The 27,365-nt window shown below is 41.4% G+C and overlaps 60 non-coding genes across 60 annotated transcripts; 37 read left to right on the plus strand and 23 right to left on the minus strand.

Annotated features, from left to right (window-relative positions):
- The first annotated feature begins 387 nt into the window (after positions 1-387).
- Trnal-uag (transfer RNA leucine (anticodon UAG)) lies at positions 388-469 on the plus strand. Its single transcript has one exon. It is a non-coding gene; the product is annotated as a tRNA-Leu (tRNA).
- A 404-nt stretch (positions 470-873) lies between these two features.
- On the plus strand, positions 874-955 carry Trnal-uag (transfer RNA leucine (anticodon UAG)). The gene has a single exon. It is a non-coding gene; the product is annotated as a tRNA-Leu (tRNA).
- A 404-nt stretch (positions 956-1,359) lies between these two features.
- Trnal-uag (transfer RNA leucine (anticodon UAG)) lies at positions 1,360-1,441 on the plus strand. The gene has a single exon. It is a non-coding gene; the product is annotated as a tRNA-Leu (tRNA).
- A 404-nt stretch (positions 1,442-1,845) lies between these two features.
- Trnal-aag (transfer RNA leucine (anticodon AAG)) lies at positions 1,846-1,927 on the plus strand. Its single transcript has one exon. It is a non-coding gene; the product is annotated as a tRNA-Leu (tRNA).
- A 568-nt stretch (positions 1,928-2,495) lies between these two features.
- On the minus strand, positions 2,496-2,568 carry Trnam-cau (transfer RNA methionine (anticodon CAU)). Its single transcript has one exon. It is a non-coding gene; the product is annotated as a tRNA-Met (tRNA).
- Positions 2,569-2,817: 249 nt separating this feature from the next.
- Positions 2,818-2,899, plus strand: Trnal-aag (transfer RNA leucine (anticodon AAG)). The gene has a single exon. It is a non-coding gene; the product is annotated as a tRNA-Leu (tRNA).
- Positions 2,900-3,303: 404 nt separating this feature from the next.
- On the plus strand, positions 3,304-3,385 carry Trnal-aag (transfer RNA leucine (anticodon AAG)). The gene has a single exon. It is a non-coding gene; the product is annotated as a tRNA-Leu (tRNA).
- Positions 3,386-3,953: 568 nt separating this feature from the next.
- Trnam-cau (transfer RNA methionine (anticodon CAU)) lies at positions 3,954-4,026 on the minus strand. The gene has a single exon. It is a non-coding gene; the product is annotated as a tRNA-Met (tRNA).
- Positions 4,027-4,275: 249 nt separating this feature from the next.
- Positions 4,276-4,357, plus strand: Trnal-aag (transfer RNA leucine (anticodon AAG)). Its single transcript has one exon. It is a non-coding gene; the product is annotated as a tRNA-Leu (tRNA).
- A 404-nt stretch (positions 4,358-4,761) lies between these two features.
- On the plus strand, positions 4,762-4,843 carry Trnal-aag (transfer RNA leucine (anticodon AAG)). Its single transcript has one exon. It is a non-coding gene; the product is annotated as a tRNA-Leu (tRNA).
- A 568-nt stretch (positions 4,844-5,411) lies between these two features.
- Positions 5,412-5,484, minus strand: Trnam-cau (transfer RNA methionine (anticodon CAU)). The gene has a single exon. It is a non-coding gene; the product is annotated as a tRNA-Met (tRNA).
- Positions 5,485-5,733: 249 nt separating this feature from the next.
- Trnal-aag (transfer RNA leucine (anticodon AAG)) lies at positions 5,734-5,815 on the plus strand. Its single transcript has one exon. It is a non-coding gene; the product is annotated as a tRNA-Leu (tRNA).
- Positions 5,816-6,453: 638 nt separating this feature from the next.
- Positions 6,454-6,535, plus strand: Trnal-uag (transfer RNA leucine (anticodon UAG)). Its single transcript has one exon. It is a non-coding gene; the product is annotated as a tRNA-Leu (tRNA).
- An 82-nt stretch (positions 6,536-6,617) lies between these two features.
- Positions 6,618-6,690, minus strand: Trnam-cau (transfer RNA methionine (anticodon CAU)). Its single transcript has one exon. It is a non-coding gene; the product is annotated as a tRNA-Met (tRNA).
- Positions 6,691-6,940: 250 nt separating this feature from the next.
- Trnal-uag (transfer RNA leucine (anticodon UAG)) lies at positions 6,941-7,022 on the plus strand. The gene has a single exon. It is a non-coding gene; the product is annotated as a tRNA-Leu (tRNA).
- An 83-nt stretch (positions 7,023-7,105) lies between these two features.
- On the minus strand, positions 7,106-7,178 carry Trnam-cau (transfer RNA methionine (anticodon CAU)). Its single transcript has one exon. It is a non-coding gene; the product is annotated as a tRNA-Met (tRNA).
- A 249-nt stretch (positions 7,179-7,427) lies between these two features.
- On the plus strand, positions 7,428-7,509 carry Trnal-aag (transfer RNA leucine (anticodon AAG)). Its single transcript has one exon. It is a non-coding gene; the product is annotated as a tRNA-Leu (tRNA).
- A 635-nt stretch (positions 7,510-8,144) lies between these two features.
- Positions 8,145-8,226, plus strand: Trnal-aag (transfer RNA leucine (anticodon AAG)). The gene has a single exon. It is a non-coding gene; the product is annotated as a tRNA-Leu (tRNA).
- A 568-nt stretch (positions 8,227-8,794) lies between these two features.
- On the minus strand, positions 8,795-8,867 carry Trnam-cau (transfer RNA methionine (anticodon CAU)). The gene has a single exon. It is a non-coding gene; the product is annotated as a tRNA-Met (tRNA).
- A 249-nt stretch (positions 8,868-9,116) lies between these two features.
- Trnal-aag (transfer RNA leucine (anticodon AAG)) lies at positions 9,117-9,198 on the plus strand. The gene has a single exon. It is a non-coding gene; the product is annotated as a tRNA-Leu (tRNA).
- A 314-nt stretch (positions 9,199-9,512) lies between these two features.
- On the minus strand, positions 9,513-9,585 carry Trnam-cau (transfer RNA methionine (anticodon CAU)). Its single transcript has one exon. It is a non-coding gene; the product is annotated as a tRNA-Met (tRNA).
- A 251-nt stretch (positions 9,586-9,836) lies between these two features.
- On the plus strand, positions 9,837-9,918 carry Trnal-uag (transfer RNA leucine (anticodon UAG)). Its single transcript has one exon. It is a non-coding gene; the product is annotated as a tRNA-Leu (tRNA).
- Positions 9,919-10,000: 82 nt separating this feature from the next.
- Trnam-cau (transfer RNA methionine (anticodon CAU)) lies at positions 10,001-10,073 on the minus strand. Its single transcript has one exon. It is a non-coding gene; the product is annotated as a tRNA-Met (tRNA).
- A 250-nt stretch (positions 10,074-10,323) lies between these two features.
- Trnal-uag (transfer RNA leucine (anticodon UAG)) lies at positions 10,324-10,405 on the plus strand. The gene has a single exon. It is a non-coding gene; the product is annotated as a tRNA-Leu (tRNA).
- An 84-nt stretch (positions 10,406-10,489) lies between these two features.
- Positions 10,490-10,562, minus strand: Trnam-cau (transfer RNA methionine (anticodon CAU)). The gene has a single exon. It is a non-coding gene; the product is annotated as a tRNA-Met (tRNA).
- A 737-nt stretch (positions 10,563-11,299) lies between these two features.
- Trnal-uag (transfer RNA leucine (anticodon UAG)) lies at positions 11,300-11,381 on the plus strand. Its single transcript has one exon. It is a non-coding gene; the product is annotated as a tRNA-Leu (tRNA).
- A 404-nt stretch (positions 11,382-11,785) lies between these two features.
- Positions 11,786-11,867, plus strand: Trnal-uag (transfer RNA leucine (anticodon UAG)). Its single transcript has one exon. It is a non-coding gene; the product is annotated as a tRNA-Leu (tRNA).
- A 639-nt stretch (positions 11,868-12,506) lies between these two features.
- On the plus strand, positions 12,507-12,588 carry Trnal-uag (transfer RNA leucine (anticodon UAG)). Its single transcript has one exon. It is a non-coding gene; the product is annotated as a tRNA-Leu (tRNA).
- An 82-nt stretch (positions 12,589-12,670) lies between these two features.
- Trnam-cau (transfer RNA methionine (anticodon CAU)) lies at positions 12,671-12,743 on the minus strand. The gene has a single exon. It is a non-coding gene; the product is annotated as a tRNA-Met (tRNA).
- Positions 12,744-12,993: 250 nt separating this feature from the next.
- On the plus strand, positions 12,994-13,075 carry Trnal-uag (transfer RNA leucine (anticodon UAG)). Its single transcript has one exon. It is a non-coding gene; the product is annotated as a tRNA-Leu (tRNA).
- Positions 13,076-13,158: 83 nt separating this feature from the next.
- Trnam-cau (transfer RNA methionine (anticodon CAU)) lies at positions 13,159-13,231 on the minus strand. Its single transcript has one exon. It is a non-coding gene; the product is annotated as a tRNA-Met (tRNA).
- Positions 13,232-13,968: 737 nt separating this feature from the next.
- Trnal-uag (transfer RNA leucine (anticodon UAG)) lies at positions 13,969-14,050 on the plus strand. Its single transcript has one exon. It is a non-coding gene; the product is annotated as a tRNA-Leu (tRNA).
- An 800-nt stretch (positions 14,051-14,850) lies between these two features.
- Trnam-cau (transfer RNA methionine (anticodon CAU)) lies at positions 14,851-14,923 on the minus strand. Its single transcript has one exon. It is a non-coding gene; the product is annotated as a tRNA-Met (tRNA).
- Positions 14,924-15,175: 252 nt separating this feature from the next.
- Positions 15,176-15,257, plus strand: Trnal-uag (transfer RNA leucine (anticodon UAG)). Its single transcript has one exon. It is a non-coding gene; the product is annotated as a tRNA-Leu (tRNA).
- Positions 15,258-15,339: 82 nt separating this feature from the next.
- On the minus strand, positions 15,340-15,412 carry Trnam-cau (transfer RNA methionine (anticodon CAU)). The gene has a single exon. It is a non-coding gene; the product is annotated as a tRNA-Met (tRNA).
- Positions 15,413-15,662: 250 nt separating this feature from the next.
- Positions 15,663-15,744, plus strand: Trnal-uag (transfer RNA leucine (anticodon UAG)). The gene has a single exon. It is a non-coding gene; the product is annotated as a tRNA-Leu (tRNA).
- An 83-nt stretch (positions 15,745-15,827) lies between these two features.
- Trnam-cau (transfer RNA methionine (anticodon CAU)) lies at positions 15,828-15,900 on the minus strand. The gene has a single exon. It is a non-coding gene; the product is annotated as a tRNA-Met (tRNA).
- Positions 15,901-16,637: 737 nt separating this feature from the next.
- Trnal-uag (transfer RNA leucine (anticodon UAG)) lies at positions 16,638-16,719 on the plus strand. Its single transcript has one exon. It is a non-coding gene; the product is annotated as a tRNA-Leu (tRNA).
- Positions 16,720-17,519: 800 nt separating this feature from the next.
- On the minus strand, positions 17,520-17,592 carry Trnam-cau (transfer RNA methionine (anticodon CAU)). Its single transcript has one exon. It is a non-coding gene; the product is annotated as a tRNA-Met (tRNA).
- Positions 17,593-18,329: 737 nt separating this feature from the next.
- Positions 18,330-18,411, plus strand: Trnal-uag (transfer RNA leucine (anticodon UAG)). The gene has a single exon. It is a non-coding gene; the product is annotated as a tRNA-Leu (tRNA).
- An 800-nt stretch (positions 18,412-19,211) lies between these two features.
- Positions 19,212-19,284, minus strand: Trnam-cau (transfer RNA methionine (anticodon CAU)). The gene has a single exon. It is a non-coding gene; the product is annotated as a tRNA-Met (tRNA).
- A 252-nt stretch (positions 19,285-19,536) lies between these two features.
- Positions 19,537-19,618, plus strand: Trnal-uag (transfer RNA leucine (anticodon UAG)). The gene has a single exon. It is a non-coding gene; the product is annotated as a tRNA-Leu (tRNA).
- A 405-nt stretch (positions 19,619-20,023) lies between these two features.
- Positions 20,024-20,105, plus strand: Trnal-uag (transfer RNA leucine (anticodon UAG)). The gene has a single exon. It is a non-coding gene; the product is annotated as a tRNA-Leu (tRNA).
- An 83-nt stretch (positions 20,106-20,188) lies between these two features.
- On the minus strand, positions 20,189-20,261 carry Trnam-cau (transfer RNA methionine (anticodon CAU)). Its single transcript has one exon. It is a non-coding gene; the product is annotated as a tRNA-Met (tRNA).
- Positions 20,262-20,998: 737 nt separating this feature from the next.
- Positions 20,999-21,080, plus strand: Trnal-uag (transfer RNA leucine (anticodon UAG)). Its single transcript has one exon. It is a non-coding gene; the product is annotated as a tRNA-Leu (tRNA).
- Positions 21,081-21,484: 404 nt separating this feature from the next.
- Positions 21,485-21,566, plus strand: Trnal-uag (transfer RNA leucine (anticodon UAG)). Its single transcript has one exon. It is a non-coding gene; the product is annotated as a tRNA-Leu (tRNA).
- A 404-nt stretch (positions 21,567-21,970) lies between these two features.
- Trnal-uag (transfer RNA leucine (anticodon UAG)) lies at positions 21,971-22,052 on the plus strand. The gene has a single exon. It is a non-coding gene; the product is annotated as a tRNA-Leu (tRNA).
- Positions 22,053-22,618: 566 nt separating this feature from the next.
- Positions 22,619-22,691, minus strand: Trnam-cau (transfer RNA methionine (anticodon CAU)). Its single transcript has one exon. It is a non-coding gene; the product is annotated as a tRNA-Met (tRNA).
- A 249-nt stretch (positions 22,692-22,940) lies between these two features.
- On the plus strand, positions 22,941-23,022 carry Trnal-aag (transfer RNA leucine (anticodon AAG)). The gene has a single exon. It is a non-coding gene; the product is annotated as a tRNA-Leu (tRNA).
- A 314-nt stretch (positions 23,023-23,336) lies between these two features.
- On the minus strand, positions 23,337-23,409 carry Trnam-cau (transfer RNA methionine (anticodon CAU)). The gene has a single exon. It is a non-coding gene; the product is annotated as a tRNA-Met (tRNA).
- Positions 23,410-23,661: 252 nt separating this feature from the next.
- Trnal-uag (transfer RNA leucine (anticodon UAG)) lies at positions 23,662-23,743 on the plus strand. The gene has a single exon. It is a non-coding gene; the product is annotated as a tRNA-Leu (tRNA).
- A 405-nt stretch (positions 23,744-24,148) lies between these two features.
- Positions 24,149-24,230, plus strand: Trnal-uag (transfer RNA leucine (anticodon UAG)). The gene has a single exon. It is a non-coding gene; the product is annotated as a tRNA-Leu (tRNA).
- Positions 24,231-24,313: 83 nt separating this feature from the next.
- On the minus strand, positions 24,314-24,386 carry Trnam-cau (transfer RNA methionine (anticodon CAU)). Its single transcript has one exon. It is a non-coding gene; the product is annotated as a tRNA-Met (tRNA).
- A 737-nt stretch (positions 24,387-25,123) lies between these two features.
- On the plus strand, positions 25,124-25,205 carry Trnal-uag (transfer RNA leucine (anticodon UAG)). The gene has a single exon. It is a non-coding gene; the product is annotated as a tRNA-Leu (tRNA).
- Positions 25,206-25,287: 82 nt separating this feature from the next.
- On the minus strand, positions 25,288-25,360 carry Trnam-cau (transfer RNA methionine (anticodon CAU)). Its single transcript has one exon. It is a non-coding gene; the product is annotated as a tRNA-Met (tRNA).
- Positions 25,361-25,612: 252 nt separating this feature from the next.
- On the plus strand, positions 25,613-25,694 carry Trnal-uag (transfer RNA leucine (anticodon UAG)). Its single transcript has one exon. It is a non-coding gene; the product is annotated as a tRNA-Leu (tRNA).
- An 82-nt stretch (positions 25,695-25,776) lies between these two features.
- On the minus strand, positions 25,777-25,849 carry Trnam-cau (transfer RNA methionine (anticodon CAU)). The gene has a single exon. It is a non-coding gene; the product is annotated as a tRNA-Met (tRNA).
- A 250-nt stretch (positions 25,850-26,099) lies between these two features.
- Trnal-uag (transfer RNA leucine (anticodon UAG)) lies at positions 26,100-26,181 on the plus strand. Its single transcript has one exon. It is a non-coding gene; the product is annotated as a tRNA-Leu (tRNA).
- Positions 26,182-26,264: 83 nt separating this feature from the next.
- Trnam-cau (transfer RNA methionine (anticodon CAU)) lies at positions 26,265-26,337 on the minus strand. The gene has a single exon. It is a non-coding gene; the product is annotated as a tRNA-Met (tRNA).
- Positions 26,338-27,074: 737 nt separating this feature from the next.
- Positions 27,075-27,156, plus strand: Trnal-uag (transfer RNA leucine (anticodon UAG)). Its single transcript has one exon. It is a non-coding gene; the product is annotated as a tRNA-Leu (tRNA).
- Positions 27,157-27,365: the final 209 nt, after the last annotated feature.

A 27,365-nucleotide genomic window follows, 5' to 3' on the forward strand; every position in this document is an offset into this window, starting at 1 on the left:
ATACTCCATGTGTAATTTTTTCTCTGTGTCATGCACTTGGAAAATTAAATATTGTTCCAAAAGTTTGCCCCAAGTATGGATCGAACTCACGACCTTGAGATTATGAGACTCACGCGCTGCCTACTGCGCCATCGAGGCTTGATGACCTCATGCAAATTTGCTTCCTTGTAACTAAAATATATGTATTTCGACAAATAATGTGCGAATGCAGACAATGCCAATTTGTTTGGATACAAACTTGAGTTGATCAACAACATGTGGTATGTGTTTATTTCTTAATCGGGGTAAATTTTGTCTAAACTTTGGTTGCAAACCCTCTACCACATCGTTATTTGCCATCTCTGTTGCACCAGATCACATTAACTTAACAAACCATCATTCATATGTGGTAGCGTGGCCGAGTGGTCTAAGGCGCTGGTTTTAGGCACCAGTCATTTCGATGGCGTGGGTTCGAATCCCACCGCTGCCATTTCTTTGCACCTGTCAAAACTCCATGTGTAATTTTTTCTCTGTCTCATGCAGATGGAAAATAAAATATTGTACCAAAAGTTTGCCCCGAGTGAGGATCGAACTCACGACCTTGAGATTATGAGACTCACGCGCTGCCTACTGCGCCATCGAAGCTTGATGACCTCATGCAAATTTGCATCCTTGTAACTGAAATATATGTATTTCGACAAATAATGTGCGAATGCAGACAATGCCAATTTGTTTGGATACAAACTTGAGTTCATCAACAACATATGGTATGTGTTTATTTCTTAATCGGGGTCAATTTTGTCTAAACTTTGGTTGCAAACCCTCTACTACATCGTTATTTGCCATCTCTGTTGCACCAGATCACATTAACTTAACAAACCACCATTCATATGTGGTAGCGTGGCCGAGTGGTCTAAGTCGCTGGTTTTAGGCACCAGTCATTTCGATGGCGTGGGTTCGAATCCCACCGCTGCCATTTCTTTGCACCTGTCAAAACTCCATGTGTAATTTTTTCTCTGTCTCATGCAGATGGAAAATAAAATATTGTACCAAAAGTTTGCCCCGAGTGAGGATCGAACTCACGACCTTGAGATTATGAGACTCACGCGCTGCCTACTGCGCCATCGAAGCTTGATGACCTCATGCAAATTTGCATCCTTGTAACTGAAATATATGTATTTCGACAAATAATGTGCGAATGCAGACAATGCCAATTTGTTTGGATACAAACTTGAGTTCATCAACAACATATGGTATGTGTTTATTTCTTAATCGGGGTCAATTTTGTCTAAACTTTGGTTGCAAACCCTCTACTACATCGTTATTTGCCATCTCTGTTGCACCAGATCACATTAACTTAACAAACCACCATTCATATGTGGTAGCGTGGCCGAGTGGTCTAAGGCGCTGGTTTTAGGCACCAGTCATTTCGATGGCGTGGGTTCGAATCCCACCGCTGCCATTTCTTCGCACCTGTCAAAACTCCATGTGTAATTTTTTCTCTGTCTCATGCAGATGGAAAATAAAATATTGTACCAAAAGTTTGCCCCGAGTGAGGATCGAACTCACGACCTTGAGATTATGAGACTCACGCGCTGCCTACTGCGCCATCGAAGCTTGATGACCTCATGAAAATTTGCATCCTTGTAACTGAAATATATGTATTTCGACAAATAATGTGCGAATGCAGACAATGCCAATTTGTTTGGATACAAACTTGAGTTCATCAAAAACATATGGTATGTGTTTATTTCTTAATCGGGGTCAATTTTGTCTAAACTTTGGTTGCAAACCCTCTACTACATCGTTATTTGCCATCTCTGTTGCATCAGATCACATTAACTTAACAAACCATCATTCACATGTGGTAGCGTGGCCGAGTGGTCTAAGTCGCTGGTTTAAGGCACCAGTCATTTCGATGGCGTGGGTTCGAATCCCACCGCTGCCATTTCTTTGCACCTGTCAAAACTCCATGTATAATTTTTTCTCTGTCTCATGCAGACGGAAAAAAAAATATTGTACCAAAAGTTTGCCCCGATTGAGGATCGAACTCACGACCTTGAGATTATGAGACTCACGCACTGCCTACTGCGCCATCGAGGCTTGATGACCTCATGCAAATTTGCTTCCTTGTAACTAAAATATATGTATTTCGACAAATAATGTGCGAATGCAGACAATGCCAATTTGTTTGGATACAAATTTGAGTTGATCAACAAACTATATGGTATGTGTTTATTTCTTAATCGGGGTCAAATTTGTCTAAACTTTGGTTGCAAACCCTCTACCACATCGTTATTTGCCATCTCTGTTGCATCAGATCACATTAACTTAACAAACCATCATTCACATGTGGTAGCGTGGCCGAGTGGTCTAAGTCGCTGGTTTAAGGCACCATTCATTTCGATGGCGTGGGCGAATCCCACCGCTGCCATTTCTTTGCACCTGTCAAAACTACATGGATAATTTTTTCTCTGTTTCATGCAGACGGAAAATAAAATATTGTATCAAAAGTTTGCCCCGAGTGAGGATCGAACTCACGACCTTGAGATTATGAGACTCACGCGCTGCCTACTGCGCCATCGAGGCTTGATGACCTCATGCAAATTTGCATCCTTGTAACTAAAATATATGTATTTCGACAAATAATGTGCGAATGCAGACAATGCCAATTTGTTTGGATACAAACTTGAGTTGATCAACAACATATGGTATGTGTTTATTTCTTAATCGGGGTAAATTTTGTCTAAACTTTGGTTGCAAACCCTCTACTACATCGTTATTTGCCATCTCTGTTGCATCAGATCACATTAACTTAACAAACCATCATTCACATGTGTTAGCGTGGCCGAGTGGTCTAAGGCGCTGGTTTAAGGCACCAGTCATTTCGATGGCGTGGGTTCGAATCCCACCGCTGCCATTTCTTTGCACCTGTCAAAACTCCATGTGTAATTTTTTCTCTGTCTCATGCAGATGGAAAATAAAATATTGTACCAAAAGTTTGCCCCGAGTGAGGATCGAACTCACGACCTTGAGATTATGAGACTCACGCGCTGCCTACTGCGCCATCGAAGCTTGATGACCTCATGCAAATTTGCATCCTTGTAACTGAAATATATGTATTTCGACAAATAATGTGCGAATGCAGACAATGCCAATTTGTTTGGATACAAACTTGAGTTCATCAAAAACATATGGTATGTGTTTATTTCTTAATCGGGGTCAATTTTGTCTAAACTTTGGTTGCAAACCCTCTACTACATCGTTATTTGCCATCTCTGTTGCATCAGATCACATTAACTTAACAAACCATCATTCACATGTGGTAGCGTGGCCGAGTGGTCTAAGTCGCTGGTTTAAGGCACCAGTCATTTCGATGGCGTGGGTTCGAATCCCACCGCTGCCATTTCTTTGCACCTGTCAAAACTCCATGTATAATTTTTTCTCTGTCTCATGCAGACGGAAAAAAAAATATTGTACCAAAAGTTTGCCCCGATTGAGGATCGAACTCACGACCTTGAGATTATGAGACTCACGCACTGCCTACTGCGCCATCGAGGCTTGATGACCTCATGCAAATTTGCTTCCTTGTAACTAAAATATATGTATTTCGACAAATAATGTGCGAATGCAGACAATGCCAATTTGTTTGGATACAAATTTGAGTTGATCAACAAACTATATGGTATGTGTTTATTTCTTAATCGGGGTCAAATTTGTCTAAACTTTGGTTGCAAACCCTCTACCACATCGTTATTTGCCATCTCTGTTGCATCAGATCACATTAACTTAACAAACCATCATTCACATGTGGTAGCGTGGCCGAGTGGTCTAAGTCGCTGGTTTAAGGCACCATTCATTTCGATGGCGTGGGCGAATCCCACCGCTGCCATTTCTTTGCACCTGTCAAAACTACATGGATAATTTTTTCTCTGTTTCATGCAGACGGAAAATAAAATATTGTATCAAAAGTTTGCCCCGAGTGAGGATCGAACTCACGACCTTGAGATTATGAGACTCACGCGCTGCCTACTGCGCCATCGAGGCTTGATGACCTCATGCAAATTTGCATCCTTGTAACTAAAATATATGTATTTCGACAAATAATGTGCGAATGCAGACAATGCCAATTTGTTTGGATACAAACTTGAGTTGATCAACAACATATGGTATGTGTTTATTTCTTAATCGGGGTAAATTTTGTCTAAACTTTGGTTGCAAACCCTCTACTACATCGTTATTTGCCATCTCTGTTGCATCAGATCACATTAACTTAACAAACCATCATTCACATGTGTTAGCGTGGCCGAGTGGTCTAAGGCGCTGGTTTAAGGCACCAGTCATTTCGATGGCGTGGGTTCGAATCCCACCGCTGCCATTTCTTTGCACCTGTCAAAACTCCATGTGTAATTTTTTCTCTGTCTCATGCAGATGGAAAATAAAATATTGTACCAAAAGTTTGCCCCGAGTGAGGATCGAACTCACGACCTTGAGATTATGAGACTCACGCGCTGCCTACTGCGCCATCGAAGCTTGATGACCTCATGCAAATTTGCATCCTTGTAACTGAAATATATGTATTTCGACAAATAATGTGCGAATGCAGACAATGCCAATTTGTTTGGATACAAACTTGAGTTCATCAAAAACATATGGTATGTGTTTATTTCTTAATCGGGGTCAATTTTGTCTAAACTTTGGTTGCAAACCCTCTACTACATCGTTATTTGCCATCTCTGTTGCATCAGATCACATTAACTTAACAAACCATCATTCACATGTGGTAGCGTGGCCGAGTGGTCTAAGTCGCTGGTTTAAGGCACCAGTCATTTCGATGGCGTGGGTTCGAATCCCACCGCTGCCATTTCTTTGCACCTGTCAAAACTCCATGTATAATTTTTTCTCTGTCTCATGCAGACGGAAAAAAAAATATTGTACCAAAAGTTTGCCCCGATTGAGGATCGAACTCACGACCTTGAGATTATGAGACTCACGCACTGCCTACTGCGCCATCGAGGCTTGATGACCTCATGCAAATTTGCTTCCTTGTAACTAAAATATATGTATTTCGACAAATAATGTGCGAATGCAGACAATGCCAATTTGTTTGGATACAAATTTGAGTTGATCAACAAACTATATGGTATGTGTTTATTTCTTAATCGGGGTCAAATTTGTCTAAACTTTGGTTGCAAACCCTCTACCACATCGTTATTTGCCATCTCTGTTGCATCAGATCACATTAACTTAACAAACCATCATTCACATGTGGTAGCGTGGCCGAGTGGTCTAAGTCGCTGGTTTAAGGCACCATTCATTTCGATGGCGTGGGCGAATCCCACCGCTGCCATTTCTTTGCACCTGTCAAAACTACATGGATAATTTTTTCTCTGTTTCATGCAGACGGAAAATAAAATATTGTATCAAAAGTTTGCCCCGAGTGAGGATCGAACTCACGACCTTGAGATTATGAGACTCACGCGCTGCCTACTGCGCCATCGAGGCTTGATGACCTCATGCAAATTTGCATCCTTGTAACTAAAATATATGTATTTCGACAAATAATGTGCGAATGCAGACAATGCCAATTTGTTTGGATACAAACTTGAGTTGATCAACAACATATGGTATGTGTTTATTTCTTAATCGGGGTAAATTTTGTCTAAACTTTGGTTGCAAACCCTCTACTACATCGTTATTTGCCATCTCTGTTGCATCAGATCACATTAACTTAACAAACCATCATTCACATGTGTTAGCGTGGCCGAGTGGTCTAAGGCGCTGGTTTAAGGCACCAGTCATTTCGATGGCGTGGGTTCGAATCCCACCGCTGCCGTTTCTTTGCACCTGTCAAAACTCCATGTGTTTATTTCTTCTTCGGGGTTAATTTTGTCTAAACTTTGGTTGCAAACCCTCTACCACATCGTTATTTGCCATCTCTGTTGCATCAGATCACATTAACTTAGCAAAACACTGTTCTCATTTGGTAGCGTGGCCGGGTGGTCTAATGCGCTGGTTTTAGGCACCAGTCATTTCGATGGCGTGGGTTCGAATCCCACCGCTGCCATTTCTTTGCACCTGTCAAAACTCCATGTGTAATTTTTTCTCTGTCTCATGCAGATGGAAAATAAAATATTGTACCAAAAGTTTGCCCCGAGTGAGGATCGAACTCACGACCTTGAGATTATGAGACTCACGCGCTGCCTACTGCGCCATCGAAGCTTGATGACCTCATGCAAATTTGCATCCTTGTAACTGAAATATATGTATTTCGACAAATAATGTGCGAATGCAGACAATGCCAATTTGTTTGGATACAAACTTGAGTTGATCAACAAACTATATGGTATGTGTTTATTTCTAAATCGGGGTAAATTTTGTCTAAACTCTGGTTTGGAAACCCTCTACTACATCGTTATTTGCCATCTCTGTTGCATCAGATCACATTAACTTAACAAACCATCATTCACATGTGGTAGCGTGGCCGAGTGGTCTAAGGCGCTGGTTTTAGGCACCAGTCATTTCGATGGCGTGGGTTCGAATCCCACCGCTGCCATTTCTTTGCACCTGTCAAAACTCCATGTAAAATTTTTTCTCTGTCTCATGCAGATGGAAAATAAAATATTGTACCAAAAGTTTGTCCCGAGTGAGGATCGAACTCACGACCTTGAGATTATGAGACTCACGCGCTGCCTACTGCGCCATCGAGGCTTGATGTACTTATGCAAATTTGCATCCTTGTAACTAAAATATATGTATTTCGACAAATAATGTGCGAATGCAGACAATGCCAATTTGTTTGGATACAAACTTGAGTTGATCAACAACATATGGTATGTGTTTATTTCTTAATCGGGGTCAAATTTGTTTAAACGTTGGTTGCAAACCCTCTACCACATCGTTATTTGCCATCTATCTTTGCATCAGATCACATTAACTTAGCAAAACACTCTTCTCATGTGGTAGCGTGGCCGAGTGGTCTAAGGCGCTGGTTTTAGGCACCAGTCATTTCGATGGCGTGGGTTCGAATCCCACCGCTGCCATTTCTTTGCACCTGTCAAATACTCCATGTGTAATTTTTTCTCTGTGTCATGCACTTGGAAAATAAAATAATGTTCCAAAAGTTTGCCCCAAGTGAGGATCGAACTCACGACCTTGAGATTATGAGACTCACGCGCTGCCTACTGCGCCATCGAGGCTTGATTACCTCATGCAAATTTGCTTCCTTGTAACTAAAATATATGTATTTCGACAAATAATGTGCGAATGCAGACAATGCCAATTTGTTTGGATACAAACTTGAGTTGATCAACAACATATGGTATGTGTTTATTTCTTAATCGGGGTAAATTTTGTCTAAACTTTGGTTGCAAACCCTCTACTACATCGTTATTTGCCATCTCTGTTGCATCAGATCACATTAACTTAACAAACCATCATTCACATGTGTTAGCGTGGCCGAGTGGTCTAAGGCGCTGGTTTAAGGCACCAGTCATTTCGATGGCGTGGGTTCGAATCCCACCGCTGCCATTTCTTTGCACCTGTCAAAACTCCATGTGTTTATTTCTTCTTCGGGATTAATTTTGTCTAAACTTTGGTTGCAAACCCTCTACCACATCGTTATTTGCCATCTCTGTTGCATCAGATCACATTAACTTAGCAAAACACTGTTCTCATTTGGTAGCGTGGCCGGGTTGTCTAATGCGCTGGTTTTAGGCACCAGTCATTTCGATGGCGTGGGTTCGAATCCCACCGCTGCCATTTCTTTGCACCTGTCAAAACTCCATGTGTAATTTTTTCTCTGTCTCATGCAGATGGAAAATAAAATATTGTACCAAAAGTTTGCCCCGAGTGAGGATCGAACTCACGACCTTGAGATTATGAGACTCACGCGCTGCCTACTGCGCCATCGAAGCTTGATGACCTCATGCAAATTTGCATCCTTGTAACTGAAATATATGTATTTCGACAAATAATGTGCGAATGCAGACAATGCCAATTTGTTTGGATACAAACTTGAGTTCATCAAAAACATATGGTATGTGTTTATTTCTTAATCGGGGTCAATTTTGTCTAAACTTTGGTTGCAAACCCTCTACTACATCGTTATTTGCCATCTCTGTTGCATCAGATCACATTAACTTAACAAACCATCATTCACATGTGGTAGCGTGGCCGAGTGGTCTAAGTCGCTGGTTTAAGGCACCAGTCATTTCGATGGCGTGGGTTCGAATCCCACCGCTGCCATTTCTTTGCACCTGTCAAAACTCCATGTATAATTTTTTCTCTGTCTCATGCAGACGGAAAAAAAAATATTGTACCAAAAGTTTGCCCCGATTGAGGATCGAACTCACGACCTTGAGATTATGAGACTCACGCGCTGCCTACTGCGCCATCGAGGCTTGATGACCTCATGCAAATTTGCTTCCTTGTAACTAAAATATATGTATTTCGACAAATAATGTGCGAATGCAGACAATGCCAATTTGTTTGGATACAAATTTGAGTTGATCAACAAACTATATGGTATGTGTTTATTTCTTAATCGGGGTCAAATTTGTCTAAACTTTGGTTGCAAACCCTCTACCACATCGTTATTTGCCATCTCTGTTGCATCAGATCACATTAACTTAACAAACCATCATTCACATGTGGTAGCGTGGCCGAGTGGTCTAAGTCGCTGGTTTAAGGCACCATTCATTTCGATGGCGTGGGCGAATCCCACCGCTGCCATTTCTTTGCACCTGTCAAAACTCCATGTAAAATTTTTTCTCTGTCTCATGCAGATGGAAAATAAAATATTGTACCAAAAGTTTGTCCCGAGTGAGGATCGAACTCACGACCTTGAGATTATGAGACTCACGCGCTGCCTACTGCGCCATCGAGGCTTGATGACCTCATGCAAATTTGCATCCTTGTAACTAAAATATATGTATTTCGACAAATAATGTGCGAATGCAGACAATGCCAATTTGTTTGGATACAAACTTGAGTTGATCAACAACATATGGTATGTGTTTATTTCTTAATCGGGGTAAATTTTGTCTAAACTTTGGTTGCAAACCCTCTACTACATCGTTATTTGCCATCTCTGTTGCATCAGATCACATTAACTTAACAAACCATGATTCACATGTGTTAGCGTGGCCGAGTGGTCTAAGGCGCTGGTTTAAGGCACCAGTCATTTCGATGGCGTGGGTTCGAATCCCACCGCTGCCATTTCTTTGCACCTGTCAAAACTCCATGTGTTTATTTCTTCTTCGGGGTTAATTTTGTCTAAACTTTGGTTGCAAACCCTCTACCACATCGTTATTTGCCATCTCTGTTGCATCAGATCACATTAACTTAGCAAAACACTGTTCTCATTTGGTAGCGTGGCCGGGTGGTCTAATGCGCTGGTTTTAGGCACCAGTCATTTCGATGGCGTGGGTTCGAATCCCACCGCTGCCATTTCTTTGCACCTGTCAAAGACTCCATGTATAATTTTTTCTCTGTCTCATGCAGACGGAAAATAAAATATTGTACCAAAAGTTTGCCCCGAGTGAGGATCGAACTCACGACCTTGAGATTATGAGACTCACGCGCTGCCTACTGCGCCATCGAGGCTTGATGACCTCATGCAAATTTGCATCCTTGTAACTGAAATATATGTATTTCGACAAATAATGTGCGAATGCAGACAATGCCAATTTGTTTGGATACAAACTTGAGTTGATCAACAAACTATATGGTATGTGTTTATTTCTAAATCGGGGTAAATTTTGTCTAAACTCTGGTTGCAAACCCTCTACTACATCGTTATTTGCCATCTCTGTTGCATCAGATCACATTAACTTAACAAACCATCATTCACATGTGGTAGCGTGGCCGAGTGGTCTAAGGCGCTGGTTTTAGGCACCAGTCATTTCGATGGCGTGGGTTCGAATCCCACCGCTGCCATTTCTTTGCACCTGTCAAAACTCCATGTAAAATTTTTTCTCTGTCTCATGCAGATGGAAAATAAAATATTGTACCAAAAGTTTGTCCCGAGTGAGGATCGAACTCACGACCTTGAGATTATGAGACTCACGCGCTGCCTACTGCGCCATCGAGGCTTGATGTACTCATGCAAATTTGCATCCTTGTAACTAAAATATATGTATTTCGACAAATAATGTGCGAATGCAGACAATGCCAATTTGTTTGGATACAAACTTGAGTTGATCAACAACATATGGTATGTGTTTATTTCTTAATCGGGGTCAAATTTGTTTAAACGTTGGTTGCAAACCCTCTACCACATCGTTATTTGCCATCTATCTTTGCATCAGATCACATTAACATAGCAAAACACTCTTCTCATGTGGTAGCGTGGCCGAGTGGTCTAAGGCGCTGGTTTTAGGCACCAGTCATTTCGATGGCGTGGGTTCGAATCCCACCGCTGCCATTTCTTTGCACCTGTCAAATACTCCATGTGTAATTTTTTTCTCTGTGTCATGCACTTGGAAAATAAAATAATGTTCCAAAAGTTTGCCCCAAGTGAGGATCGAACTCACGACCTTGAGATTATGAGACTCACGCGCTGCCTACTGCGCCATCGAGGCTTGATTACCTCATGCAAATTTGCTTCCTTGTAACTAAAATATATGTATTTCGAAAAATAATGTGGGAATGCAGACAATGCCAATTTGTTTGGATATAAATTTGAGTTGATCAACAAACTATATGGTATGTGTTTATTTCTTAATCGGGGTCAAATTTGTCTAAACTTTGGTTGCAAACCCTCTACCGCATCGTTATTTGCCATCTCTGTTGCATCAGATCACATTAACTTAACAAATCATCATTCACATGTGGTAGCGTGGCCGAGTGGTCTAAGTCGCTGGTTTAAGGCACCTTTCATTTCGATGGCGTGGGTTCGAATCCCACCGCTGCCATTTCTTTTCACCTGTCAAAACTACATGGATAATTTTTTCTCTGTCTCATGCAGACGGAAAATAAAATATTGTATCAAAAGTTTGGCCCGAGTGAGGATCGAATTCACGACCTTGAGATTATGAGACTCACACGCTGCCTACTGCGCCATCGAGGCTTGATGACCTCATGTAAATGTGCATCCTTGTAACTAAAATATATGTATTTCGACCAATAATGTGCGAATGCAGACAATGCCAATTTGTTTGGATACAAACTTGAGTTGATCAACAACATGTGGTATGTGTTTATTTCTTAATCGGGGTCAATTTTGTCTAAACTTTGGTTGCAAACCCTCTACCACATCGTTATTTGCCATCTCTGTTGCACCAGATCACATTAACTTAACAAACCATCATTCATATGTGGTAGCGTGGCCGAGTGGTCTAAGGCGCTGGTTTTAGGCACCAGTCATTTCGATGGCGTGGGTTCGAATCCCACCGCTGCCATTTCTTTGCACCTGTCAAAACTCCATGTGTAATTTTTTCTCTGTCTCATGCAGATGGAAAATAAAATATTGTACCAAAAGTTTGCCCCGAGTGAGGATCGAACTCACGACCTTGAGATTATGAGACTCACGCGCTGCCTACTGCGCCATCGAAGCTTGATGACCTCATGCAAATTTGCATCCTTGTAACTGAAATATATGTATTTCGACAAATAATGTGCGAATGCAGACAATGCCAATTTGTTTGGATACAAACTTGAGTTCATCAACAACATATGGTATGTGTTTATTTCTTAATCGGGGTAAATTTTGTCTAAACTTTGGTTGCAAACCCTCTAATACATCGTTATTTGCCATCTCTGTTGCACCAGATCACATTAACTTAACAAACCACCATTCATATGTGGTAGCGTGGCCGAGTGGTCTAAGTCGCTGGTTTTAGGCACCAGTCATTTCGATGGCGTGGGTTCGAATCCCACCGCTGCCATTTCTTTGCACCTGTCAAAACTCCATGTGTTTATTTCTTCTTCGGGGTTAATTTTGTCTAAACTTTGGTTGCAAACCCTCTACCACATCGTTATTTGCCATCTCTGTTGCATCAGATCACATTAACTTAGCAAAACACTGTTCTCATTTGGTAGCGTGGCCGGGTGGTCTAATGCGCTGGTTTTAGGCACCAGTCATTTCGATGGCGTGGGTTCGAATCCCACTGCTGCCATTTCTTTGCACCTGTCAAAAACTCCATGTATAATTTTTTCTCTGTCTCATGCAGACGGAAAATAAAATATTGTACCAAAAGTTTGCCCCGAGTGAGGATCGAACTCACGACCTTGAGATTATGAGACTCACGCGCTGCCTACTGCGCCATCGAAGCTTGATGACCTCATGCAAATTTGCATCCTTGTAACTGAAATATATGTATTTCGACAAATAATGTGCGAATGCAGACAATGCCAATTTGTTTGGATACAAACTTGAGTTGATCAACAAACTATATGGTATGTGTTTATTTCTAAATCGGGGTAAATTTTGTCTAAACTCTGGTTTGGAAACCCTCTACTACATCGTTATTTGCCATCTCTGTTGCATCAGATCACATTAACTTAACAAACCATCATTCACATGTGGTAGCGTGGCCGAGTGGTCTAAGGCGCTGGTTTTAGGCACCAGTCATTTCGATGGCGTGGGTTCGAATCCCACCGCTGCCATTTTTTTGCACCTGTCAAAACTCCATGTAAAATTTTTTCTCTGTCTCATGCAGATGGAAAATAAAATATTGTACCAAAAGTTTGTCCCGAGTGAGGATCGAACTCACGACCTTGAGATTATGAGACTCACGCGCTGCCTACTGCGCCATCGAGGCTTGATGTACTCATGCAAATTTGCATCCTTGTAACTAAAATATATGTATTTCGACAAATAATGTGCGAATGCAGACAATGCCAATTTGTTTGGATACAAACTTGAGTTGATCAACAACATATGGTATGTGTTTATTTCTTAATCGGGGTCAAATTTGTTTAAACGTTGGTTGCAAACCCTCTACCACATCGTTATTTGCCATCTATCTTTGCATCAGATCACATTAACATAGCAAAACACTCTTCTCATGTGGTAGCGTGGCCGAGTGGTCTAAGGCGCTGGTTTTAGGCACCAGTCATTTCGATGGCGTGGGTTCGAATCCCACCGCTGCCATTTCTTTGCACCTGTCAAATACTCCATGTGTAATTTTTTCTCTGTGTCATGCACTTGGAAAATAAAATAATGTTCCAAAAGTTTGCCCCAAGTGAGGATCGAACTCACGACCTTGAGATTATGAGACTCACGCGCTGCCTACTGCGCCATCGAGGCTTGATTACCTCATGCAAATTTGCTTCCTTGTAACTAAAATATATGTATTTCGAAAAATAATGTGGGAATGCAGACAATGCCAATTTGTTTGGATATAAATTTGAGTTGATCAACAAACTATATGGTATGTGTTTATTTCTTAATCGGGGTCAAATTTGTCTAAACTTTGGTTGCAAACCCTCTACCACATCGTTATTTGCCATCTCTGTTGCATCAGATCACATTAACTTAACAAATCATCATTCACATGTGGTAGCGTGGCCGAGTGGTCTAAGTCGCTGGTTTAAGGCACCTTTCATTTCGATGGCGTGGGTTCGAATCCCACCGCTGCCATTTCTTTTCACCTGTCAAAACTACATGGATAATTTTTTCTCTGTCTCATGCAGACGGAAAATAAAATATTGTATCAAAAGTTTGGCCCGAGTGAGGATCGAATTCACGACCTTGAGATTATGAGACTCACGCGCTGCCTACTGCGCCATCGAGGCTTGATGACCTCATGTAAATGTGCATCCTTGTAACTAAAATATATGTATTTCGACCAATAATGTGCGAATGCAGACAATGCCAATTTGTTTGGATACAAACTTGAGTTGATCAACAACATGTGGTATGTGTTTATTTCTTAATCGGGGTCAATTTTGTCTAAACTTTGGTTGCAAACCCTCTACCACATCGTTATTTGCCATCTCTGTTGCACCAGATCACATTAACTTAACAAACCATCATTCATATGTGGTAGCGTGGCCGAGTGGTCTAAGGCGCTGGTTTTAGGCACCAGTCATTTCGATGGCGTGGGTTCGAATCCCACCGCTGCCATTTCTTTGCACCTGTCAAAACTCCATGTGTAATTTTTTCTCTGTCTCATGCAGATAGAAAATAAAATATTGTACCAAAAGTTTGCCCCAAGTGAGGATCGAACTCACGACCTTGAGATTATGAGACTCACGCGCTGCCTACTGCGCCATCGAAGCTTGATGACCTCATGCAAATTTGCATCCTTGTAACTGAAATATATGTATTTCGACAAATAATGTGCGAATGCAGACAATGCCAATTTGTTTGGATACAAACTAGAGTTCATCAACAACATATGGTATGTGTTTATTTCTTAATCGGGGTAAATTTTGTCTAAACTTTGGTTGCAAACCCTCTAATACATCGTTATTTGCCATCTCTGTTGCACCAGATCACATTAACTTAACAAACCACCATTCATATGTGGTAGCGTGGCCGAATGGTCTAAGTCGCTGGTTTTAGGCACCAGTCATTTCGATGGCGTGGGTTCGAATCCCACCGCTGCCATTTCTTTGCACCTGTCAAAACTCCATGTGTTTATTTCTTCTTCGGGGTTAATTTTGTCTAAACTTTGGTTGCAAACCCTCTACCACATCGTTATTTGCCATCTCTGTTGCATCAGATCACATTAACTTAGCAAAACACTGTTCTCATTTGGTAGCGTGGCCGGGTGGTCTAATGCGCTGGTTTTAGGCACCAGTCATTTCGATGGCGTGGGTTCGAATCCCACCGCTGCCATTTCTTTGCACCTGTCAAAAACTCCATGTATAATTTTTTCTCTGTCTCATGCAGACGGAAAATAAAATATTGTACCAAAAGTTTGCCCCGAGTGAGGATCGAACTCACGACCTTGAGATTATGAGACTCACGCGCTGCCTACTGCGCCATCGAGGCTTGATGACCTCATGCAAATTTGCATCCTTGTAACTGAAATATATGTATTTCGACAAATAATGTGCGAATGCAGACAATGCCAATTTGTTTGGATACAAACTTGAGTTGATCAACAAACTATATGGTATGTGTTTATTTCTAAATCGGGGTAAATTTTGTCTAAACTCTGGTTTGGAAACCCTCTACTACATCGTTATTTGCCATCTCTGTTGCATCAGATCACATTAACTTAACAAACCATCATTCACATGTGGTAGCGTGGCCGAGTGGTCTAAGGCGCTGGTTTTAGGCACCAGTCATTTCGATGGCGTGGGTTCGAATCCCACCGCTGCCATTTCTTTGCACCTGTCAAAACTCCATGTAAAATTTTTTCTCTGTCTCATGCAGATGGAAAATAAAATATTGTACCAAAAGTTTGTCCCGAGTGAGGATCGAACTCACGACCTTGAGATTATGAGACTCACGCGCTGCCTACTGCGCCATCGAGGCTTGATGTACTCATGCAAATTTGCATCCTTGTAACTAAAATATATGTATTTCGACAAATAATGTGCGAATGCAGACAATGCCAATTTGTTTGGATACAAACTTGAGTTGATCAACAACATATGGTATGTGTTTATTTCTTAATCGGGGTCAAATTTGTTTAAACGTTGGTTGCAAACCGTCTACCACATCGTTATTTGCCATCTATCTTTGCATCAGATCACATTAACATAGCAAAACACTCTTCTCATGTGGTAGCGTGGCCGAGTGGTCTAAGGCGCTGGTTTTAGGCACCAGTCATTTCGATGGCGTGGGTTCGAATCCCACCGCTGCCATTTCTTTGCACCTGTCAAATACTCCATGTGTAATTTTTTCTCTGTGTCATGCACTTGGAAAATAAAATAATGTTCCAAAAGTTTGCCCCAAGTGAGGATCGAACTCACGACCTTGAGATTATGAGACTCACGCGCTGCCTACTGCGCCATCGAGGCTTGATTACCTCATGCAAATTTGCTTCCTTGTAACTAAAATATATGTATTTCGAAAAATAATGTGGGAATGCAGACAATGCCAATTTGTTTGGATATAAATTTGAGTTGATCAACAAACTATATGGTATGTGTTTATTTCTTAATCGGGGTCAAATTTGTCTAAACTTTGGTTGCAAACCCTCTACCACATCGTTATTTGCCATCTCTGTTGCATCAGATCACATTAACTTAACAAATCATCATTCACATGTGGTAGCGTGGCCGAGTGGTCTAAGTCGCTGGTTTAAGGCACCTTTCATTTCGATGGCGTGGGTTCGAATCCCACCGCTGCCATTTCTTTTCACCTGTCAAAACTACATGGATAATTTTTTCTCTGTCTCATGCAGACGGAAAATAAAATATTGTATCAAAAGTTTGGCCCGAGTGAGGATCGAATTCACGACCTTGAGATTATGAGACTCACGCGCTGCCTACTGCGCCATCGAGGCTTGATGACCTCATGTAAATGTGCATCCTTGTAACTAAAATATATGTATTTCGACCAATAATGTGCGAATGCAGACAATGCCAATTTGTTTGGATACAAACTTGAGTTGATCAACAACATGTGGTATGTGTTTATTTCTTAATCGGGGTCAATTTTGTCTAAACTTTGGTTGCAAACCCTCTACCACATCGTTATTTGCCATCTCTGTTGCACCAGATCACATTAACTTAACAAACCATCATTCATATGTGGTAGCGTGGCCGAGTGGTCTAAGGCGCTGGTTTTAGGCACCAGTCATTTCGATGGCGTGGGTTCGAATCCCACCGCTGCCATTTCTTTGCACCTGTCAAAACTCCATGTGTAATTTTTTCTCTGTCTCATGCAGATAGAAAATAAAATATTGTACCAAAAGTTTGCCCCAAGTGAGGATCGAACTCACGACCTTGAGATTATGAGACTCACGCGCTGCCTACTGCGCCATCGAAGCTTGATGACCTCATGCAAATTTGCATCCTTGTAACTGAAATATATGTATTTCGACAAATAATGTGCGAATGCAGACAATGCCAATTTGTTTGGATACAAACTAGAGTTCATCAACAACATATGGTATGTGTTTATTTCTTAATCGGGGTAAATTTTGTCTAAACTTTGGTTGCAAACCCTCTAATACATCGTTATTTGCCATCTCTGTTGCACCAGATCACATTAACTTAACAAACCACCATTCATATGTGGTAGCGTGGCCGAATGGTCTAAGTCGCTGGTTTTAGGCACCAGTCATTTCGATGGCGTGGGTTCGAATCCCACCGCTGCCATTTCTTTGCACCTGTCAAAACTCCATGTGTTTATTTCTTCTTCGGGGTTAATTTTGTCTAAACTTTGGTTGCAAACCCTCTACCACATCGTTATTTGCCATCTCTGTTGCATCAGATCACATTAACTTAGCAAAACACTGTTCTCATTTGGTAGCGTGGCCGGGTGGTCTAATGCGCTGGTTTTAGGCACCAGTCATTTCGATGGCGTGGGTTCGAATCCCACCGCTGCCATTTCTTTGCACCTGTCAAAAACTCCATGTATAATTTTTTCTCTGTCTCATGCAGACGGAAAATAAAATATTGTACCAAAAGTTTGCCCCGAGTGAGGATCGAACTCACGACCTTGAGATTATGAGACTCACGCGCTGCCTACTGCGCCATCGAGGCTTGATTACCTCATGCAAATTTGCTTCCTTGTAACTAAAATATATGTATTTCGAAAAATAATGTGCGAATGCAGACAATGCCAATTTGTTTGGATATAAATTTGAGTTGATCAACAAACTATATGGTATGTGTTTATTTCTTAATCGGGGTCAAATTTGTCTAAACTTTGGTTGCAAACCCTCTACCACATCGTTATTTGCCATCTCTGTTGCATCAGATCACATTAACTTAACAAATCATCATTCACATGTGGTAGCGTGGCCGAGTGGTCTAAGTCGCTGGTTTAAGGCACCTTTCATTTCGATGGCGTGGGTTCGAATCCCACCGCTGCCATTTCTTTTCACCTGTCAAAACTACATGGATAATTTTTTCTCTGTCTCATGCAGACGGAAAATAAAATATTGTATCAAAAGTTTGGCCCGAGTGAGGATCGAATTCACGACCTTGAGATTATGAGACTCACGCGCTGCCTACTGCGCCATCGAGGCTTGATGACCTCATGTAAATGTGCATCCTTGTAACTAAAATATATGTATTTCGACCAATAATGTGCGAATGCAGACAATGCCAATTTGTTTGGATACAAACTTGAGTTGATCAACAACATGTGGTATGTGTTTATTTCTTAATCGGGGTCAATTTTGTCTAAACTTTGGTTGCAAACCCTCTACCACATCGTTATTTGCCATCTCTGTTGCACCAGATCACATTAACTTAACAAACCATCATTCATATGTGGTAGCGTGGCCGAGTGGTCTAAGGCGCTGGTTTTAGGCACCAGTCATTTCGATGGCGTGGGTTCGAATCCCACCGCTGCCATTTCTTTGCACCTGTCAAAACTCCATGTGTAATTTTTTCTCTGTCTCATGCAGATAGAAAATAAAATATTGTACCAAAAGTTTGCCCCAAGTGAGGATCGAACTCACGACCTTGAGATTATGAGACTCACGCGCTGCCTACTGCGCCATCGAAGCTTGATGACCTCATGCAAATTTGCATCCTTGTAACTGAAATATATGTATTTCGACAAATAATGTGCGAATGCAGACAATGCCAATTTGTTTGGATACAAACTAGAGTTCATCAACAACATATGGTATGTGTTTATTTCTTAATCGGGGTAAATTTTGTCTAAACTTTGGTTGCAAACCCTCTAATACATCGTTATTTGCCATCTCTGTTGCACCAGATCACATTAACTTAACAAACCACCATTCATATGTGGTAGCGTGGCCGAATGGTCTAAGTCGCTGGTTTTAGGCACCAGTCATTTCGATGGCGTGGGTTCGAATCCCACCGCTGCCATTTCTTTGCACCTGTCAAAACTCCATGTGTTTATTTCTTCTTCGGGGTTAATTTTGTCTAAACTTTGGTTGCAAACCCTCTACCACATCGTTATTTGCCATCTCTGTTGCATCAGATCACATTAACTTAGCAAAACACTGTTCTCATTTGGTAGCGTGGCCGGGTGGTCTAATGCGCTGGTTTTAGGCACCAGTCATTTCGATGGCGTGGGTTCGAATCCCACCGCTGCCATTTCTTTGCACCTGTCAAAAACTCCATGTATAATTTTTTCTCTGTCTCATGCAGACGGAAAATAAAATATTGTACCAAAAGTTTGCCCCGAGTGAGGATCGAACTCACGACCTTGAGATTATGAGACTCACGCGCTGCCTACTGCGCCATCGAGGCTTGATGACCTCATGCAAATTTGCATCCTTGTAACTGAAATATATGTATTTCGACAAATAATGTGCGAATGCAGACAATGCCAATTTGTTTGGATACAAACTTGAGTTGATCAACAAACTATATGGTATGTGTTTATTTCTAAATCGGGGTAAATTTTGTCTAAACTCTGGTTTGGAAACCCTCTACTACATCGTTATTTGCCATCTCTGTTGCATCAGATCACATTAACTTAACAAACCATCATTCACATGTGGTAGCGTGGCCGAGTGGTCTAAGGCGCTGGTTTTAGGCACCAGTCATTTCGATGGCGTGGGTTCGAATCCCACCGCTGCCATTTCTTTGCACCTGTCAAAACTCCATGTAAAATTTTTTCTCTGTCTCATGCAGATGGAAAATAAAATATTGTACCAAAAGTTTGTCCCGAGTGAGGATCGAACTCACGACCTTGAGATTATGAGACACACGCGCTGCCTACTGCGCCATCGAGGCTTGATGTACTCATGCAAATTTGCATCCTTGTAACTAAAATATATGTATTTCGACAAATAATGTGCGAATGCAGACAATGCCAATTTGTTTGGATACAAACTTGAGTTGATCAACAACATATGGTATGTGTTTATTTCTTAATCGGGGTCAAATTTGTTTAAACGTTGGTTGCAAACCCTCTACCACATCGTTATTTGCCATCTATCTTTGCATCAGATCACATTAACATAGCAAAACACTCTTCTCATGTGGTAGCGTGGCTGAGTGGTCTAAGGCGCTGGTTTTAGGCACCAGTCATTTCGATGGCGTGGGTTCGAATCCCACCGCTGCCATTTCTTTGCACCTGTCAAATACTCCATGTGTAAATTTTTCTCTGTGTCATGCACTTGGAAAATAAAATAATGTTCCAAAAGTTTGCCCCGAGTGAGGATCGAACTCACGACCTTGAGATTATGAGACTCACGCGCTGCCTACTGCGCCATCGAGGCTTGATTACCTCATGCAAATTTGCTTCCTTGTAACTAAAATATATGTATTTCGACAAATAATGTGCGAATGCAGACAATGCCAATTTGTTTGGATATAAATTTGAGTTGATCAACAAACTATATGGTATGTGTTTATTTCTTAATCGGGGTCAAATTTGTCTAAACTTTGGTTGCAAACCCTCTACCACATCGTTATTTGCCATCTCTGTTGCATCAGATCACATTAACTTAACAAATCATCATTCACATGTGGTAGCGTGGCCGAGTGGTCTAAGTCGCTGGTTTAAGGCACCTTTCATTTCGATGGCGTGGGTTCGAATCCCACCGCTGCCATTTCTTTTCACCTGTCAAAACTACATGGATAATTTTTTCTCTGTCTCATGCAGACGGAAAATAAAATATTGTATCAAAAGTTTGCCCCGAGTGAGGATCGAATTCACGACCTTGAGATTATGAGACTCACGCGCTGCCTACTGCGCCATCGAGGCTTGATGACCTCATGTAAATGTGCATCCTTGTAACTAAAATATATGTATTTCGACCAATAATGTGCGAATGCAGACAATGCCAATTTGTTTGGATACAAACTTGAGTTGATCAACAACATGTGGTATGTGTTTATTTCTTAATCGGGGTCAATTTTGTCTAAACTTTGGTTGCAAACCCTCTACCACATCGTTATTTGCCATCTCTGTTGCACCAGATCACATTAACTTAACAAACCATCATTCATATGTGGTAGCGTGGCCGAGTGGTCTAAGGCGCTGGTTTTAGGCACCAGTCATTTCGATGGCGTGGGTTCGAATCCCACCGCTGCCATTTCTTTGCACCTGTCAAAACTCCATGTGTAATTTTTTCTCTGTCTCATGCAGATGGAAAATAAAATATTGTACCAAAAGTTTGCCCCGAGTGAGGATCGAACTCACGACCTTGAGATTATGAGACTCACGCGCTGCCTACTGCGCCATCGAAGCTTGATGACCTCATGCAAATTTGCATCCTTGTAACTGAAATATATGTATTTCGACAAATAATGTGCGAATGCAGACAATGCCAATTTGTTTGGATACAAACTTGAGTTCATCAACAACATATGGTATGTGTTTATTTCTTAATCGGGGTAAATTTTGTCTAAACTTTGGTTGCAAACCCTCTACTACATCGTTATTTGCCATCTCTGTTGCACCAGATCACATTAACTTAACAAACCATCATTCATATGTGGTAGCGTGGCCGAGTGGTCTAAGTCGCTGGTTTTAGGCACCAGTCATTTCGATGGCGTGGGTTCGAATCCCACCGCTGCCATTTCTTTGCACCTGTCAAAACTCCATGTGTAATTTTTTCTCTGTCTCATGCAGATGGAAAATAAAATATTGTACCAAAAGTTTGCCCCGAGTGAGGATCGAACTCACGACCTTGAGATTATGAGACTCACGCGCTGCCTACTGCGCCATCGAAGCTTGATGACCTCATGCAAATTTGCATCCTTGTAACTGAAATATATGTATTTCGACAAATAATGTGCGAATGCAGACAATGCCAATTTGTTTGGATACAAACTTGAGTTCATCAACAACATATGGTATGTGTTTATTTCTTAATCGGGGTCAATTTTGTCTAAACTTTGGTTGCAAACCCTCTACTACATCGTTATTTGCCATCTCTGTTGCACCAGATCACATTAACTTAACAAACCACCATTCATATGTGGTAGCGTGGCCGAGTGGTCTAAGGCGCTGGTTTTAGGCACCAGTCATTTCGATGGCGTGGGTTCGAATCCCACCGCTGCCATTTCTTTGCACCTGTCAAAACTCCATGTGTAATTTTTTCTCTGTCTCATGCAGATGGAAAATAAAATATTGTACCAAAAGTTTGCCCCGAGTGAGGATCGAACTCACGACCTTGAGATTATGAGACTCACGCGCTGCCTACTGCGCCATCGAAGCTTGATGACCTCATGCAAATTTGCATCCTTGTAACTGAAATATATGTATTTCGACAAATAATGTGCGAATGCAGACAATGCCAATTTGTTTGGATACAAACTTGAGTTCATCAAAAACATATGGTATGTGTTTATTTCTTAATCGGGGTCAATTTTGTCTAAACTTTGGTTGCAAACCCTCTACTACATCGTTATTTGCCATCTCTGTTGCATCAGATCACATTAACTTAACAAACCATCATTCACATGTGGTAGCGTGGCCGAGTGGTCTAAGTCGCTGGTTTAAGGCACCATTCATTTCGATGGCGTGGGCGAATCCCACCGCTGCCATTTCTTTGCACCTGTCAAAACTACATGGATAATTTTTTCTCTGTTTCATGCAGACGGAAAATAAAATATTGTATCAAAAGTTTGCCCCGAGTGAGGATCGAACTCACGACCTTGAGATTATGAGACTCACGCGCTGCCTACTGCGCCATCGAGGCTTGATGACCTCATGCAAATTTGCATCCTTGTAACTAAAATATATGTATTTCGACAAATAATGTGCGAATGCAGACAATGCCAATTTGTTTGGATACAAACTTGAGTTGATCAACAACATATGGTATGTGTTTATTTCTTAATCGGGGTAAATTTTGTCTAAACTTTGGTTGCAAACCCTCTACTACATCGTTATTTGCCATCTCTGTTGCATCAGATCACATTAACTTAACAAACCATGATTCACATGTGTTAGCGTGGCCGAGTGGTCTAAGGCGCTGGTTTAAGGCACCAGTCATTTCGATGGCGTGGGTTCGAATCCCACCGCTGCCATTTCTTTGCACCTGTCAAAACTCCATGTGTTTATTTCTTCTTCGGGGTTAATTTTGTCTAAACTTTGGTTGCAAACCCTCTACCACATCGTTATTTGCCATCTCTGTTGCATCAGATCACATTAACTTAGCAAAACACTGTTCTCATTTGGTAGCGTGGCCGGGTGGTCTAATGCGCTGGTTTTAGGCACCAGTCATTTCGATGGCGTGGGTTCGAATCCCACCGCTGCCATTTCTTTGCACCTGTCAAAAACTCCATGTATAATTTTTTCTCTGTCTCATGCAGACGGAAAATAAAATATTGTACCAAAAGTTTGCCCCGAGTGAGGATCGAACTCACGACCTTGAGATTATGAGACTCACGCGCTGCCTACTGCGCCATCGAGGCTTGATGACCTCATGCAAATTTGCATCCTTGTAACTGAAATATATGTATTTCGACAAATAATGTGCGAATGCAGACAATGCCAATTTGTTTGGATACAAACTTGAGTTGATCAACAAACTATATGGTATGTGTTTATTTCTAAATCGGGGTAAATTTTGTCTAAACTCTGGTTTGGAAACCCTCTACTACATCGTTATTTGCCATCTCTGTTGCATCAGATCACATTAACTTAACAAACCATCATTCACATGTGGTAGCGTGGCCGAGTGGTCTAAGGCGCTGGTTTTAGGCACCAGTCATTTCGATGGCGTGGGTTCGAATCCCACCGCTGCCATTTCTTTGCACCTGTCAAAACTCCATGTAAAATTTTTTCTCTGTCTCATGCAGATGGAAAATAAAATATTGTACCAAAAGTTTGTCCCGAGTGAGGATCGAACTCACGACCTTGAGATTATTAGACTCACGCGCTGCCTACTGCGCCATCGAGGCTTGATGTACTCATGCAAATTTGCATCCTTGTAACTAAAATATATGTATTTCGACAAATAATGTGCGAATGCAGACAATGCCAATTTGTTTGGATACAAACTTGAGTTGATCAACAACATATGGTATGTGTTTATTTCTTAATCGGGGTCAATTTTGTTTAAACGTTGGTTGCAAACCCTCTACCACATCGTTATTTGCCATCTATCTTTGCATCAGATCACATTAACATAGCAAAACACTCTTCTCATGTGGTAGCGTGGCCGAGTGGTCTAAGGCGCTGGTTTTAGGCACCAGTCATTTCGATGGCGTGGGTTCGAATCCCACCGCTGCCATTTCTTTGCACCTGTCAAATACTCCATGTGTAATTTTTTCTCTGTGTCATGCACTTGGAAAATAAAATAATGTTCCAAAAGTTTGCCCCAAGTGAGGATCGAACTCACGACCTTGAGATTATGAGACTCACGCGCTGCCTACTGCGCCATCGAGGCTTGATTACCTCATGCAAATTTGCTTCCTTGTAACTAAAATATATGTATTTCGAAAAATAATGTGGGAATGCAGACAATGCCAATTTGTTTGGATATAAATTTGAGTTGATCAACAAACTATATGGTATGTGTTTATTTCTTAATCGGGGTCAAATTTGTCTAAACTTTGGTTGCAAACCCTCTACCACATCGTTATTTGCCATCTCTGTTGCATCAGATCACATTAACTTAACAAATCATCATTCACATGTGGTAGCGTGGCCGAGTGGTCTAAGTCGCTGGTTTAAGGCACCTTTCATTTCGATGGCGTGGGTTCGAATCCCACCGCTGCCATTTCTTTTCACCTGTCAAAACTACATGGATAATTTTTTCTCTGTCTCATGCAGACGGAAAATAAAATATTGTATCAAAAGTTTGCCCCGAGTGAGGATCGAATTCACGACCTTGAGATTATGAGACTCACGCGCTGCCTACTGCGCCATCGAGGCTTGATGACCTCATGTAAATGTGCATCCTTGTAACTAAAATATATGTATTTCGACCAATAATGTGCGAATGCAGACAATGCCAATTTGTTTGGATACAAACTTGAGTTGATCAACAACATGTGGTATGTGTTTATTTCTTAATCGGGGTCAATTTTGTCTAAACTTTGGTTGCAAACCCTCTACCACATCGTTATTTGCCATCTCTGTTGCACCAGATCACATTAACTTAACAAACCATCATTCATATGTGGTAGCGTGGCCGAGTGGTCTAAGGCGCTGGTTTTAGGCACCAGTCATTTCGATGGCGTGGGTTCGAATCCCACCGCTGCCATTTCTTTGCACCTGTCAAAACTCCATGTGTAATTTTTTCTCTGTCTCATGCAGACGGAAAATAAAATATTGTACCAAAAGTTTGCCCCGAGTGAGGATCGAACTCACGACCTTGAGATTATGAGACTCACGCGCTGCCTACTGCGCCATCGAGGCTTGATGACCTCATGCAAATTTGCATCCTTGTAACTGAAATATATGTATTTCGACAAATAATGTGCGAATGCAGACAATGCCAATTTGTTTGGATACAAACTTGAGTTGATCAACAAACTATATGGTATGTGTTTATTTCTAAATCAGGGTAAATTTTGTCTAAACTCTGGTTTGGAAACCCTCTACTACATCGTTATTTGCCATCTCTGTTGCATCAGATCACATTAACTTAACAAACCATCATTCACATGTGGTAGCGTGGCCGAGTGGTCTAAGGCGCTGGTTTTAGGCACCAGTCATTTCGATGGCGTGGGTTCGAATCCCACCGCTGCCATTTCTTTGCACCTGTCAAAACTCCATGTAAAATTTTTTCTCTGTCTCATGCAGATGGAAAATAAAATATTGTACCAAAAGTTTGTCCCGAGTGAGGATCGAACTCACGACCTTGAGATTATGAGACTCACGCGCTGCCTACTGCGCCATCGAGGCTTTATGTACTCATGCAAATTTGCATCCTTGTAACTAAAATATATGTATTTCGACAAATAATGTGCGAATGCAGACAATGCCAATTTGTTTGGATACAAACTTGAGTTGATCAACAACATATGGTATGTGTTTATTTCTTAATCGGGGTCAAATTTGTTTAAACGTTGGTTGCAAACCCTCTACCACATCGTTATTTGCCATCTATCTTTGCATCAGATCACATTAACATAGCAAAACACTCTTCTCATGTGGTAGCGTGGCCGAGTGGTCTAAGGCGCTGGTTTTAGGCACCAGTCATTTCGATGGCGTGGGTTCGAATCCCACCGCTGCCATTTCTTTGCACCTGTCAAATACTCCATGTGTAATTTTTTCTCTGTGTCATGCACTTGGAAAATAAAATAATGTTCCAAAAGTTTGCCCCAAGTGAGGATCGAACTCACGACCTTGAGATTATGAGACTCACGCGCTGCCTACTGCGCCATCGAGGCTTGATTACCTCATGCAAATTTGCTTCCTTGTAACTAAAATATATGTATTTCGAAAAATAATGTGGGAATGCAGACAATGCCAATTTGTTTGGATATAAATTTGAGTTGATCAACAAACTATATGGTATGTGTTTATTTCTTAATCGGGGTCAAATTTGTCTAAACTTTGGTTGCAAACCCTCTACCACATCGTTATTTGCCATCTCTGTTGCATCAGATCACATTAACTTAACAAATCATCATTCACATGTGGTAGCGTGGCCGAGTGGTCTAAGTCGCTGGTTTAAGGCACCTTTCATTTCGATGGCGTGGGTTCGAATCCCACCGCTGCCATTTCTTTTCACCTGTCAAAACTACATGGATAATTTTTTCTCTGTCTCATGCAGACGGAAAATAAAATATTGTATCAAAAGTTTGGCCCGAGTGAGGATCGAATTCACGACCTTGAGATTATGAGACTCACGCGCTGCCTACTGCGCCATCGAGGCTTGATGACCTCATGTAAATGTGCATCCTTGTAACTAAAATATATGTATTTCGACAAATAATGTGCGAATGCAGACAATGCCAATTTGTTTGGATACAAACTTGAGTTGATCAACAACATGTGGTATGTGTTTATTTCTTAATCGGGGTCAATTTTGTCTAAACTTTGGTTGCAAACCCTCTACCACATCGTTATTTGCCATCTCTGTTGCACCAGATCACATTAACTTAACAAACCATCATTCATATGTGGTAGCGTGGCCGAGTGGTCTAAGGCGCTGGTTTTAGGCACCAGTCATTTCGATGGCGTGGGTTCGAATCCCACCGCTGCCATTTCTTTGCACCTGTCAAAACTCCATGTGTAATTTTTTCTCTGTCTCATGCAGATGGAAAATAAAATATTGTACCAAAAGTTTGCCCCGAGTGAGGATCGAACTCACGACCTTGAGATTATGAGACTCACGCGCTGCCTACTGCGCCATCGAAGCTTGATGACCTCATGCAAATTTGCATCCTTGTAACTGAAATATATGTATTTCGAC

This window comes from Phallusia mammillata, chromosome 4 (genome assembly GCF_965637545.1).
Source record: "Phallusia mammillata chromosome 4, kaPhaMamm4.hap1.1, whole genome shotgun sequence".
NCBI lineage: Eukaryota > Metazoa > Chordata > Ascidiacea > Phlebobranchia > Ascidiidae > Phallusia > Phallusia mammillata.